Consider the following 13,794-nt stretch of genomic DNA (forward strand, 5'->3'; position numbering starts at 1 on the left):
TTTTCTGCATTTCTTCCAGGTTTCAAAAGTACAAGTCTTTGGGTTTTTTAAGCATAAAAATAAGTTTAAAGTAAAAAATCAGCATAAATAGTATAAAAACATTGAAAACATACTGTGAAGCTACTTTAAATTTGTTTATAAATAATGAAAAATTTATTACAACCAAAAAAAATATCTATATGGTAGAATTTTTTGTAAAATTGAAACTTTGTTTTTTATATGTAAAATTGCTTAAAATTTAACGTTTTTTCAAGTTTTTAAGTAATTTTTGTTGAAAATTCCTGTTTTTTTCAAAAATTTATAAATTTCAGGTTTAATAGACTTAATTGCTAAATTCCAGGATTTTTGACAACCCTGATACAAGTTTGCTACTCTTTAATTCAAAAAACTGTGAGTCATCCAGATTTTTTCTAAATCCTAAAAATAAAAATCAGTAAAATTTAAGTTAATCAACAAAAATGAACACAAAACAACAAAATATTGAAACCAAATCCAGAAACTCGTTATAAGTCTACAAAAAAACTTCCTGGAATTTTCAGAAATACAAAAACTATAAAAACCTAAACTAATCTGAATCATCTTGAGTTTTTTTTTTTTTTGAACAAGTGCGAGTTATCAGGAGATTTTCAAAATTTTTAAACTTTTATCTTGAGCGTGTGACAACCCTGTTATTACAAATTTATTCTTAAAATTGAAATCTTGTTTAATCAAGATCTTAGTAACGTCCAGCCCTATACTGAATTTGTATCAGTATAAGAATGCTAACAACATGACTAATTGTAGTATGAAAGAATTAAAGTACAATATAATTTAAATATTGATCTATAAACAAAACATACAATATTTTTCTAATAATTTGATTGGGGGTCTAAACTGGTTGTTGTTAAATTAAAATCTTGTAACTTCTTATTTTAATTATGTTATTTTATAATTAATTAATTTTTGAATTATCTTTAAATATAATAGTTTATTACAAACTAGCTTGAATTTTTTGTATATATGTTGTCCATGAGCTTTGATTTTACAACATTCAACTTAGAGAGTAATAATTTAGGTAAAAAATATGACTAACACAAATTTTATCTTATACACACTTTTTTATATTAGAGTTAATTGTTTATTGAACAAAAAAACATGCTCAAAAATTTTGTCCAAGGACATGGTACACATAAAACCTTTTGGTTATCAAATCATACACCAGGATACAGTTTAATATCATGTCCAGGACGAACTACTATGATAGGTTGTATTTAATTAAAATTAAAGTGTATTTAAGTTATAAAAATACTTAGTGCAAGTTTAGTAATTTGAATGTGTATTTTTTCACAAAAAAAATGGTTAAATTACTGTAACATTTAAATAAAAACAACATTAGAGTTGCTTTGATATGGTTTTGTTTAAAAAATTATTACAAATTAGGTTTATAAAAAAATAGTTTAACTTTTTTTTTGATAAAATATTTTTGAAAAAATTTCTTAACTTCTTTTATTAACTTTAAATATATTTTAATAAAAAGGTAATCAGCACTTAAAAAAAAAACAATAAATAGTTGGTTGTTAAGACTAAAAACTTTTGTTATCAGCATTTGACTTTTAAGAATATTAGTTGTAATTTAATTGGAAATTTTGTTGCTTTAAATGGTCAAACTGATTTGTTTCATTTAAATTATTAATTAAAACTTTTAAGGATTATTTGTTTTAATTATAAAATTAATGATATAAAATATTTTTATCAATTCTCCTTATTTTATTTTATTTTTATCAAGTATGTAAATGACCATTACTGTTTAGGGCGCGAGTTTTAAAAAACTAAATGTTCAAAGTTGTATTTGTAGTAGATCATTTGTTTTATTTTGATTAGTGTCATTTAGGAACTTAAAAATGGTAACCATACCTGTGTATCAGCTTATTGTAGTTGACAATTACATGTATTTTTCAAGCTTAAAGTTAATTGCATTGTTTAATATTTTAAAACTTATAATACTGTTTTTATAAGATTATGTGATTAGTTTGTTTATTTTAAACATTTATTCACGTATATAAACTAAGAAAAACAACAAGTGAAATAACTATTTTATAAAAAAATGGGTTTAAGTTTTTCATTAAACTATTTAACTGAAAACAATGTTAATTATATAAAATTTTAATACTATTGTAAATTTTATTAAAAAAGCTATTTTAATGTAATACTCTTTTTTAAAAATATGTTATTAAATTTATTTAAAAATATTGTACAAATAGTTCTGGTATGAATTTGTTATATTTAGAAAATGTAAAAGTACACTTATTTTAAAATATAAATTATTTATATCAAATTTGTGTGTCTATACAATACAAATTCAAATAAAAAATATTGATTTGAGTTGCATATTAAATAAACAAAACAAGTTCGTTGGACTATTAAACACAACAATTTCCAATGTACTAGCTTTATTGAAACTAACGTATGTTTCTCTGTGTAAAACTAAAAACATAACTATTCAGAGTTTTTATGGATCTTTAAATGAAGTTTTATTATTTTACCAATTTAACTTTAAAGATATAAACACCTTAGCTAACCCTCCTCTCTAAATTATACTCTAAGATTCATAGTGTTTTTAGTTTACATTTTTTAACAACATTTTTAATTGTTTTTGAGTTTTTTAAATCTAAACTTATTATAAGTGTTGTATTTTAGAAGACTTAAAAATTGTGTTTTTAATTATGTTTTAATCTGCTAAATTTTAATGCATTTAATAAAAAATTAAACTAAAGAAACAAAACTATTAAAATTTATTCAATTGATAACGTAAAAACTTACATTTTAAATTATATACAAGTAGTTGAAGCTCATATTAAGAAATATTTTTTATAAAAAAAAAAAGCATATAGTTGTATTTTAAATCCTTAACGTTAAAGTTAATAGTTTTTAACTACTAATGATTTTAAATTTATATAGATAACTTAATCAAAATATTTGCTAAAGCTTTTTTACTTAAAAACTTTGAAATTTGGACTATAACTTCTTTAGTGAAACTTTGATTTGAAATTAAATATTTAGTTTACTTATATAATCTTAAGGTAATAAATTTGTTTGATTTTTTTTTCATATAGAACTTATTAACTACTTATGTAACGATCTAGTCATTTCGTGAAAAATATGCTAAAAGTTATTTTAGCTTTTGTTATCTTTGTACAAGAAACTAATATTTGAAAAAAAAGTGTTGTGAACAAAAGATCATTTAATAATAAAAATTACTAGTCAAACAAACTTTGATACAGTTTTATTTTCTAGTTGTAAAAAACCTACAAGAAATAGTGAGATAAAAACTGTCTAAAGAAGCAAAAAATAAAAAAATATTACAAATATGTTAAAAGTATACTTATACTTTTTATATAAATTTATGTGCTTGGTAAAATAAATTGTGTGAACAATAAAATAATATAACAAATTTTTTTATGTCAACATATTTTAGTATAAACTTTTCAAAATAATTACCATAGTCCTAAATTTTTAATAACCTAATACTTATAATTAAAAGGGAATAACTAGAGCAGGGTTTTTAAACTTTTTTATCAAATGGTCCCCTTTAAAAAAATCAAAAAAGCTATGACCTTCTTGTACCAAGATTACTCAAAAACTACCATATAAAACTCTAAGAGCTTTTTTATTTATTTTTTGATCTTTATCAGCAACTCCAGAATATCTAATGTAAGTTTCAAAACAACCGTATAAAACACCTAAGACCTTTTTTTATTTGCTCTTCGTCAGCAACTCTAGAATATCTGGTGTAAGTTTCAAAACTACCGTATAAAATACCTAAAACCTTTTTTTGCTCTTTATCAGAAACTCCATCTTACAAAACCTAGTGTAAATTAAGTTTCAAATTATGACCTCATGCCCTCCTTTGGCCCCTTTGCTGCTCATTGCCCCATTAGTATCTGTCATGGCCCACTTTGGGAAACCTTGAGCTATAGGGAAAGCTTTCTTTAGCGGAAATAAAAGTAGCTGATTACGGAAATACAAGTAGCTGATTACGGAAATACATGTAGCTGGTAAAAAAAAACTATGGATAGCTACGAACAGCTTTTAAAAACTAAAAAAAAACTTGCGAATAATAAAAAAATGTCTGCGAGATCCAGACGACAAGCTTCACTAACAGACATATTTTTTAAGTTTCGTTCAACATCTAAATTCAAATATAACTTTTATATTTTTTATCAAGAGATATGAAAACTTCAATTGAACTGTTCGTTATTTCGTTAAATAAGTAAACTGTAGTACGTTTTTTTTAAATACTGGAGTTGAAAAAGATAGTTTGTGAGCTAATAGTTCTGATTCCTTTAGTTTTTGTGTTTTATTTATTACTTTACACTTTATTGAAATATTTTAAAGTATAACATTATTGTAATTAAAAATTTGCATTATTCTTTATTTTTACAAAGTAAGAAAAAAAATCTTTTTGAACATTGCCTATATTGCTAAAAAAAGACGTACTCAACAGGCAGGTTACTGTAGTATCTAATTTTAAAGTAAATTATATTCAATTGTAAGTTTAATAAAATACAATTGAAATATCATTACTGATCTTTAAAACAAACGACATATTTCTTACTGGATTTATGGGTTAGAAAAAGGATTCAGTAGCTGATTTTGTATTGAAAAAAAAATCTGAAAAACATGCTTATCTAAAGAATTTTTACAGAAACAGATTTTTATTTTCGTTTTTTATTGGCGAAGTTTTTGATGTTTACTTAAATTTTTCTACGAAGTAAACAATGGTTTATGTAAAATGTTAAAAACTAACATACCTTAACATTTTTATCTGCGTAAAAACTTTAGTATTTCTGTTCGTATATATTTGCACTTAATTTATGGTTGTTAGATCGAGTGGTTATAATGTAAGTGAAGCATATATATATGTATATATCTATGTATTAAGCATAGGTGTTATTAAACATTTTTAAGCGTTTTTTTGTCGTTTAAAAAACTAAATATAATATACTATACTCTATATTCTAGACTATAGATAAGCATAATTACTATAGATTTATAGTTAATAATAGATACAATGTACCTTATAAAATCCGACTGTTATAGATTTAGTAAAAAGACGTAATTCAATAAGTATTAACTAATAGTTTTTAAAGTTAATTGATAAGTTTAAATCACAATACTACGAAATGCTATATACTTATCAATTAATTGCGTTTTAAGTTGTTTAAAGCTATATAAAATAGGTGTAATACAAAAATATACAATGTTAATAATGATTAAGTTTAAATTACAAAAAAGTTTAGTAAAACTTAAGATAAAAAAAACTACTTTTATCAATACCAGAAAATAGAACTTCACACGCAGCTAAAGCTGTTGTCAACCGAAAAACTTTAAATAAAAACTATACTATATTAAAAAGCATATGCAAATTGTTAATAATGTTTACCAAATCCTTTGGTAATTTGTAATTAATAAGAGCTTATATTATTATTTAGTGCATAATAACACATTAAGAATTTATGCTTAATATAGATGTAAGGTAACAAGTTAATTATGTGCTAAGTATAAATCTGCACTAAAAACCACATCCAGCAAAATTTTAAAGGTAAAAAAGCACATCTTATTTTAATAACCTTAATTTTATCTCTTTTATAATCAGTTATTGTTTAATTTAGAATAAAATGAAAAACTATCTGGTTTTTTTTCGTCCTGGACATGGCGTTAAACTGTTCTGGTGTATGACTCGATAACCGAAAGATTTTTTCGTGCTCCAGGTCTTTGGACCAAACTTTTTGAGCGTTTTTTGTCGTTCAATAAACAATATATATATATTTAAAATTTTAAACTTGATTGATTTATTTAGTTTCTATAACCACTACCATGAAATTGTTTCACATATGTATAGAAATATAATGTTATGTTAATAAATACGTTTTGTTTTTTGCTTTTTATGGAAAAATTAAAAAGTAAAATTTATACCTTTTAAAACAGATAAAAAAAAGTTTTACTCTACGAGTTTATTTTCAAACAATACTTTAAACATACCTTATAATTAACTATGTTGTCTATGATTAATTTCGAATAATATTTTAGTTGTAGTTTTGTATTAAAACAATTTTGTAAGACACTAAAGTAAATTACTTTTTAGGTATGTGGACTGTGGAGCCAACCTAGAGGTCAGTCATTCCAACAGACGCTTCGATTCACCACTTTCCCAACAAAAGTTATTAGAAAGATTAAACTTCGCAAAAGACTAATGGTAACTTTAACTTTACTACAAAATAGTATTTTGACATATAAATAAAGCATATTTTGAATAAGGTAACAATGTTTTTGTCATTTTCAAGATAAACTAGAATATTAAGTTTTTCTGTAATTTTAGCTACTCATATAATAAAAGTAAAAGTGTTAATCTAAAACTAAATTTTACTGTCTTTGCTTGCTTTTTCAGCTGTTATGTGCTGATCAAGTTTGATGATTTATTGTGTCACAATTTTATAGTTTTCGGTGCCGTTTTTTGTAAGAATGTGCGAGATAATTACTTTGATTAATTATTGCAAGTTTAAAATCTTCAAGTTTTCAAAATTAATAACTGTGCAGTAAAATAATTCGAACTATCAAAACTCTGATATTAAAAGGTTTTTAATTTCGTTTATATTTTATATTATCACTTCATTTTCCTTGTCATGTCGTTATCAATTTGTTTTTTAGGTAAGAAATTAAACATTTTTTGTTTTAAAATTAATCAAGATAGTACAAAGAATACGTATACTTAGTACTTAGTTTGTTGCATTAGAATTTTAGTTCTGTAGATTACAAAGAATAACTTTTTTACTGAAACGGTTTGAATTTAGCTTTAATACTTATAACACTTTGAAAAAATTTATCTACAGGTTTTTCTATTAAATTTCTGTTTTAAAGTAGTTTACATTTTTGTGAGCAATCTAACTTACTGTTTTAAAAATATATTTCAATCTTAATATGTTTAATTTATTAATATTTAATGTTAAATAAAAGTCAATTTGTGTTTTTATTGTTTCTTTTATTGTAATCGACTAAATAAAAAGCTTACTGACTGTTTCGTAAAATGTTACTGTTAAATTACTAAAATGAATAAGTTTCAAGTTAAGCACAACTTTTATTTTTTAATAGGTTTTATATTCAAAGTAATGATATTTCGATTTGACACAAAAATTCTGTCATATAGATAAATTTATTATGTTGTTAATTTTTTTGAATATAAGACCCATTTAAAAAGACGTACAAAATCTTTACAAAAATTGTATACTTATTAAAACAGTTTTTCACTTAAACTAAATTTAAACTAAAAATTAACCCAAAAACTTAAACTTTCGAAAACTTGGAAGAAAACCCGTGTGTATAAATTTAGTTTTTTTATTCTGAGTAACCTTAAAATCCGGCAGTAAGTTACAAGCAATATATAAGTAAGTGCAAGAATCAACATTTGAAAGTTATAAAAATGTCCAAGTTGTTAAACTACAACTATGAGCTAATGTTTAGCTAGACAATTTAAATTTAAATATTAGTGATCTACCGAATCCGAATCCGAGTCTTAATTTCAAATTAGGATTCGGCCGAATCCGAATCTAAATTTTGAAGTTTGGTTCCGGCCGAATCTCAGTCCGAATCTGAGTCCGAATCCGAATATTTTAATAATTGGAATCCAAAAGATTTAATCTGCTTGTTATGTAAATACATTATAAGTTTATAAATGATAACTACGTATTATATTCTCACTCATTTGGTAAAAAAGTTTTAAAAATATTTTCAACGTGTTAATAAATAAATACATTTTTATTTTAGAATAATTTATTTTAAAAGCGAACAAAAAAACAAATGTCTTACTGGAAAAAAAAAGTACATACACAAAACTTAGTTTCAATACTTTGATGGCCAGGCAAGCAACATTAACAATTAAGTTGTACTTTTGTGATGCAAAATAAATAAATCATAGACTTTAATAAATGCTTAAAGCTGAAAACAAATCAAAAAAAAAGTTAAAACATTTCACGTTTAAGATAAGAGTTAGTTCTTATTGTGACCATAAATGAGTTAGAACATAAACTTTTGCAAGTGTTCATATTTATAAAACAAAGTACAATTTAAATAACGTGGAGCCGTAATAAATTGAAATATAATTCCAATTGTAGTAAAGGCCTGAAAAAGAGTATAAATTACAATTGTAAGAAAAAGTTTTTGAGTTCCACTTAGAATTACACTTTTACCATAACAAAAAATAAACACAGATTAACTTAAGCAACTATTTAAATATATAAAATGAACTACAATCGCAAAAGATGTCTCTGTTATACGACAAAAGACTATTATTGTTTTTTCAAATAAAAGTTTTTTCGCCGGTCTTTGGAAGCAATCGATTGCGCTAATGCTCGTACAAATTACCAGCTTCAGAAAAAATCTTTCAGAATGCATAGAAGATTATGGTGCAGCACGAAGTTGCCTTGCAAAACTGGCGAGATGTGGGCATTTAGTCTTGTTAACGTTCCACCGGTTTAAGATTTTATTCTCTTCAGTTTCTGCATTCAATTTTTCTGTAGTAAAAAAGCCCTTTATTTCTGCTTCAATTTCTTCATCAATAGAATCCTGTTGCTCGTCCTCCTGTGTAGCTATGTTTGATTCCTTTCTAAACAAAGAATAGTAAGTTGAAAACTGCTTCGGATCAACATTTACAGTGTTGTGGTTTTGGTTTCTCTGGTGACAATATAGGAGAATCACCAACTTGATTAGCCTCGAAACAGATATGCTTTAAAACATTATTTTTAGCTGCTCTTTCACATTATTTTTGAAGTAAGAAGGGAAAGCGGAAAGTCGATATCGTAGATCAACAGTTGTTGTGATATGACTAACAGTAATTTGTTGTAATTCATGTTTAAGTTGTTGTTACTGGTATAGAACCTTCTTTCGCAAGCCTTTTTTATATTTTTGGCTAAAGTTTTAAAAACATTTGATACTTTTCCTGAATTTTCATAAAAGTTAACAAACTTTGTCAGTGATTTTCCTAGCGGGATCATGCTTGAGAGCAATGCATTGTTTTTACTACACTCCTTTCTTAGAAAAAAAAGGTTCGAGCAGTAGAATAATGTCATTAACCAGCTGCCATTCTTCAGGTGTAATATTCAAATCTTGATCGTTTTTATAGTTAGCCATATAATACCGGACACTTGATTTTAGCTTTTTCAGTCTCTCTAGCATAAGATATGTTGAGTTCCACCTTATATCCACATCTTGAACAATAAGCAAGGCTTTTAGTTTTGTTTGTGCGTAGTCAAAATCTACCTGGATCATAAATAAACTACCAAATAATTTACATTATTCAGGATTGCCAATCTTTAAGCCAAAAAACTGCCCTGAGTGACCTTAAACTGTCCTGAGTCACCTCGAGATTTTTCAAATCTTTAGAAAAAATTCAGCATCTTTTCGATATCAATAAAAATAAAGTTCTTAGCAAAATTGGTTATAAAACAAAGTATAATAACATTAAAAAGACACTGTAAAGCTAATTTAAAAGTATTTTTTAATAAAAGAAATTATGATGATGACAATTTTTTTTATCTATATAATAGATTTTAATGTGTAAAATCAAAACTTTACTACTTAACATGTAAAAATTGTTTAAAGTTCCAGTTTGTTTAGTGATTTTTTTTCAAAATTCCAGGTTTTTTTTTCAATATTTCTCATATTCCAGATTTTTCAAGGTTTTTTAGTCTAAATTGTCAAATTCCATAGTTCCAGGTTTTTTGGCAACCCTGTGAAGAGAATGACATAACTTCAACTATTTTAAGTTTTTGTTTTCATAACAATCTTCCACTCAAAAAAATACAACGTCAAATAAAATAAAATTTTATTAAACATTTTTGAGCTATGGATGTTGGTTGACTGTCTGTGGGTCGATTGTCAACCTGACCTTTTTGCCCATACTTTTCCTGCAGACGGGGTGACTTTCCAGCACGTTTGTGCTTAGGACCCTCTGCGGGTAGCTTGGTATTTGTATTTTTTAAATTGGACATAATAAATATAAAATCTTTAAATACTAACTTATTATAATTTATCAATGAATTTTATATTTCAATACTAAAGACTATTCTAGACTACTTAATATAAATTAGGCAATATAGTTTGGGTGATGTATCTATTATACAAAAGAACCAAAAAAAATAGTACAAAATTTCTCACTCAAAAAGTATAAACTGCTTTTATAACTTTTATAGATCACTAGGCAAAAGTTTTTTGATGAAATGTTGCACCATTGATTTTAAGCCTTATTTCTCATAACTATAACAAGCTCTAAATATTATCTTAATAATTAGAGTTCATCAATGAATAATGAAAATAATAATCATTACAAATTAATTAAGATTTTTTTGTTAACAGATTTTCTTTTTTTAGAAAATTGTTTTAAAATAAAATATTAAAATATTTGAAGTTATAACATATATATCATAAATTGATATTATCAATTAAATAAATGATAAAATGTTAACAAAAAGTATATAGCTAAAAGCATGCGAGCATCTGCTTTAATGTTACATATATAAGTTGCATTTTTTTTCTTTTTTTAAGTTGCAGCAGTTAATTACAATGAGCAAACATAAAAAACTAAACATATGATGAATAAATAAGAGCGGTTATCCAAAAAGCTGAGATTAAACGCTTTAACTATGTACTTAGTTTTGTTTGAGAGTCTAACAAAAACAGTTTATCATAGTTTTTATACTGTGTGAAAAACTCTTAATCAAAATTGATAAGTGTTTTATAAGTGTGAAAAACTATCATTTTATCAACTCAATCTTGAAGTCAATAAATAGTTTTAAATTTAATTTAACTTTTGACGAGCAACTGAGTAAAATTCAAAAAGTTTAAAGTGGTCTACCGAATCCGAATCTTGTTTTGAAACTAGGATTTGTCCGAATCCGAGTCCGAATCTTGGATTCGGTTGATCACTACTAAATATATGTGCATCTGTTAACACTGGGAGCCGATAGTTTTTCAACTGAATCACTCAAACTCGGTCATTTTATACCAGATAATATTAAACTTAATCACGTTTAACTTTAAACTTTTAGTTTTCTAGCTTGATAATTTTTAGCTACCTTTAGCTATTTCTAAAAGATTTTCCAATAATTTGAACACTCTAAGTTAATGATTTTTTTATGTTTGCCTGAAGTTCTAGAACAGTTTAAGTTTATTACATTTTAAAGTTGTGAATTCAACCAAAAACACAATTAAACTTTTATCAAAAAAACAAAAACAATTTTCACTTTGCACTTAATGACAAAAAAAAAAGATAATAATATCGACAATTTTACTTCTTCTTCATACTTTAAACATTTTTATAATCGTAAAAACGTAACTATAACAAAATAAACGATGCTTGTAAACACAGAAAAAAAAATTCCTCAAAAAAAGTAAATTAAGTTATTATAGTTTTACTTAAAACAGTAATCCCAATCTATCATTTAGATACCTACTCACGTACAATTAATTAGAAAAGTTAAAAAAAAGTTTAGATAAATATGTTTTTTTAACGGTTAAATTTTATGGCATTGACTACTGATCTTAATAAACTAAATGTGCGTATTTAACTTAAGTAATACAGAGTTTGTTAAAAAAAACAAATATTGAACGACACCAGCTATATTGTTGCAAAGCATTCGTTTCGACTCGGGAAACATTTTGAAGTATTATTAAAAAGGAAGGAAACGCAACTTCATCCAGACGTTTTTTAGGTTTTGAAAAACTTTTATGGAGCCTGTTATGACAATTAAATTAATTTAAAAATTTACCTTCCTTATATTTTTCAATGTATTCCTTGAATGTTTTTCAGTTAACATCATTTGAATCGACTATATCATAAGCTTTAAATCAATTACCCAAAAGTTATTATTTTTTAATTACTCTTATCCCAAACTTTTAATACTTTGATAAGCTTAGCATAAAACTTTTATCATAAAAAATAGTTTTTATTGCTTCAAAGCTAGGCGACAAACTTTTTATCATTAAAAAAAAAATACTATGGTAGTATTCAAAACAAGGAAGAGGTTCTCTATTGATCTCAATAACAATTTTTTTCGCCAATCCATGTCTTTTGCAAATTGCAGTTTCAGATGTAGACTATGGCAAACTTGCGCAACGAAAACCACACTGCACTCTAATACCGGTTTTTTTTCATTACATGGATTTTTTCTAATGCAGTTTTTGGCACTACTGGCTGTTGCTTGATACCTCTAAATCCATATAGAAAGTTAAATATTTTTTTTCGGTCAAGCTTTGCTTTTAAATTTGACAGTTTTATCCACCCCTTGAACCACAATTACATTTATTATTGTTTTTTAAACGACAAAAAATCGCTCAAAAAGCTTGGTTCAAGAACCTGGTGTATAAAAAACCTTTCGGTTATCGAGTCATACACCACGGATACAGTTTAAAGTCTTGTCCAGGAAAGATTTCGTGCTCTGAATATAAACTCAAACCCCGATGGCACCTTTAATAGTTCCTATTTAAGCTTGTATCATTTTTTTTTCTACTTTTAAAGAGAAAACAAGCAAAAATTAATAAAAAAATTAACTGTTCCAATACATTAGTTTACTTTTTTTAGAATCACGTGTTTCCACAAGCCCTACTCATTTTTAAATAACTTTAATTTTATTGATGAGCTAGATTGAGTGTCAAGGAACTCAAAAAATTAATTTAAAAAAAGTTAAATCTAGTTCTTAATTATACCAGCTGGTATGATACATGTCTATCTTATGTAGTCATCTTTGAGTTTAGATAATTATGTTAGTTTCTGCGGGACGTATGTGATGCTTCAGGAATCTCTCTATACAATGATCAAGGATAACAAAATTATTGTAATAGGTATAAGAAAAATTCCTTCAGGTATTGTTGGCATACTTTTGCACGTTTTATTACAACTTGGTTTCTACAACTTGTAGAATGAATATATGGGAAATCACAATGTAGATTTTTGACACTGACACAACTTTTTTAGTTCATGAGCAACAAAAATGTAAGGAAAAAATGAGTCGATGGTTTTTTATTTTACTTAATTTACCTCACAAAGTAATATGGTCTAAAAAGCACAGACGGCATCAAAAACTCTATAAATCATTTGGTCGACAAAAAATACAAAGCTGTACTGAGAGTTTCCATTATAAAATGAATAGTATGACGTAAATTTCAAAACCTGAAAAATATCTGAGTGTTTGCCTTGGCATATTTTTCCAATTTTCTTAGCCACTCAACCGCGATTTTCGCATAGAGAAGAGGTATTTACATGAAGACATGGGTAAAACAAATATATTTTACCCCATCTTCTGTGAAGGTAAAAAAAAAGAGTTGAAAAAGCATTGATAACAGACAAGTTGATTTCAGTCGATACCGCAAGTACAAAAACTACCACACTGCAACATCTGCTAGTATGAGTTTGAAAAATATTTACTACGAATCTTGAAGAAATCGTTACTCATTTTGTATACGCAATCTCTGTCGTCGAAGTGTGTACTAAACGAAAAAACTTGTAAAAAAGTTCTTAAAGTCGACTTTTTATAATTTAATTTGGATAGAGAAAGATTTTAAGTGGTCTTTTCTGCGTTTACAAAACCTTGTAGTTGTGTTTAAAAGCTCAAGCGTTAGAAAAATATACACGGTTTATGAAAATTTTAAATAAAAGTTTTTCTTAGTTTAGAAAAACAAATTAAGGTTTTTTGTTCTTGAAATTTGTTAAGATTTTAACCAAAAGCTAATATCCAATATTAATTCATAAGTTTGTTCAGAAGCCTA

Source organism: Thalia democratica, chromosome 3, assembly GCF_965202585.1.
Source record: "Thalia democratica chromosome 3, ktThaDemo2.hap1.1, whole genome shotgun sequence".
NCBI lineage: Eukaryota > Metazoa > Chordata > Thaliacea > Salpida > Salpidae > Thalia > Thalia democratica.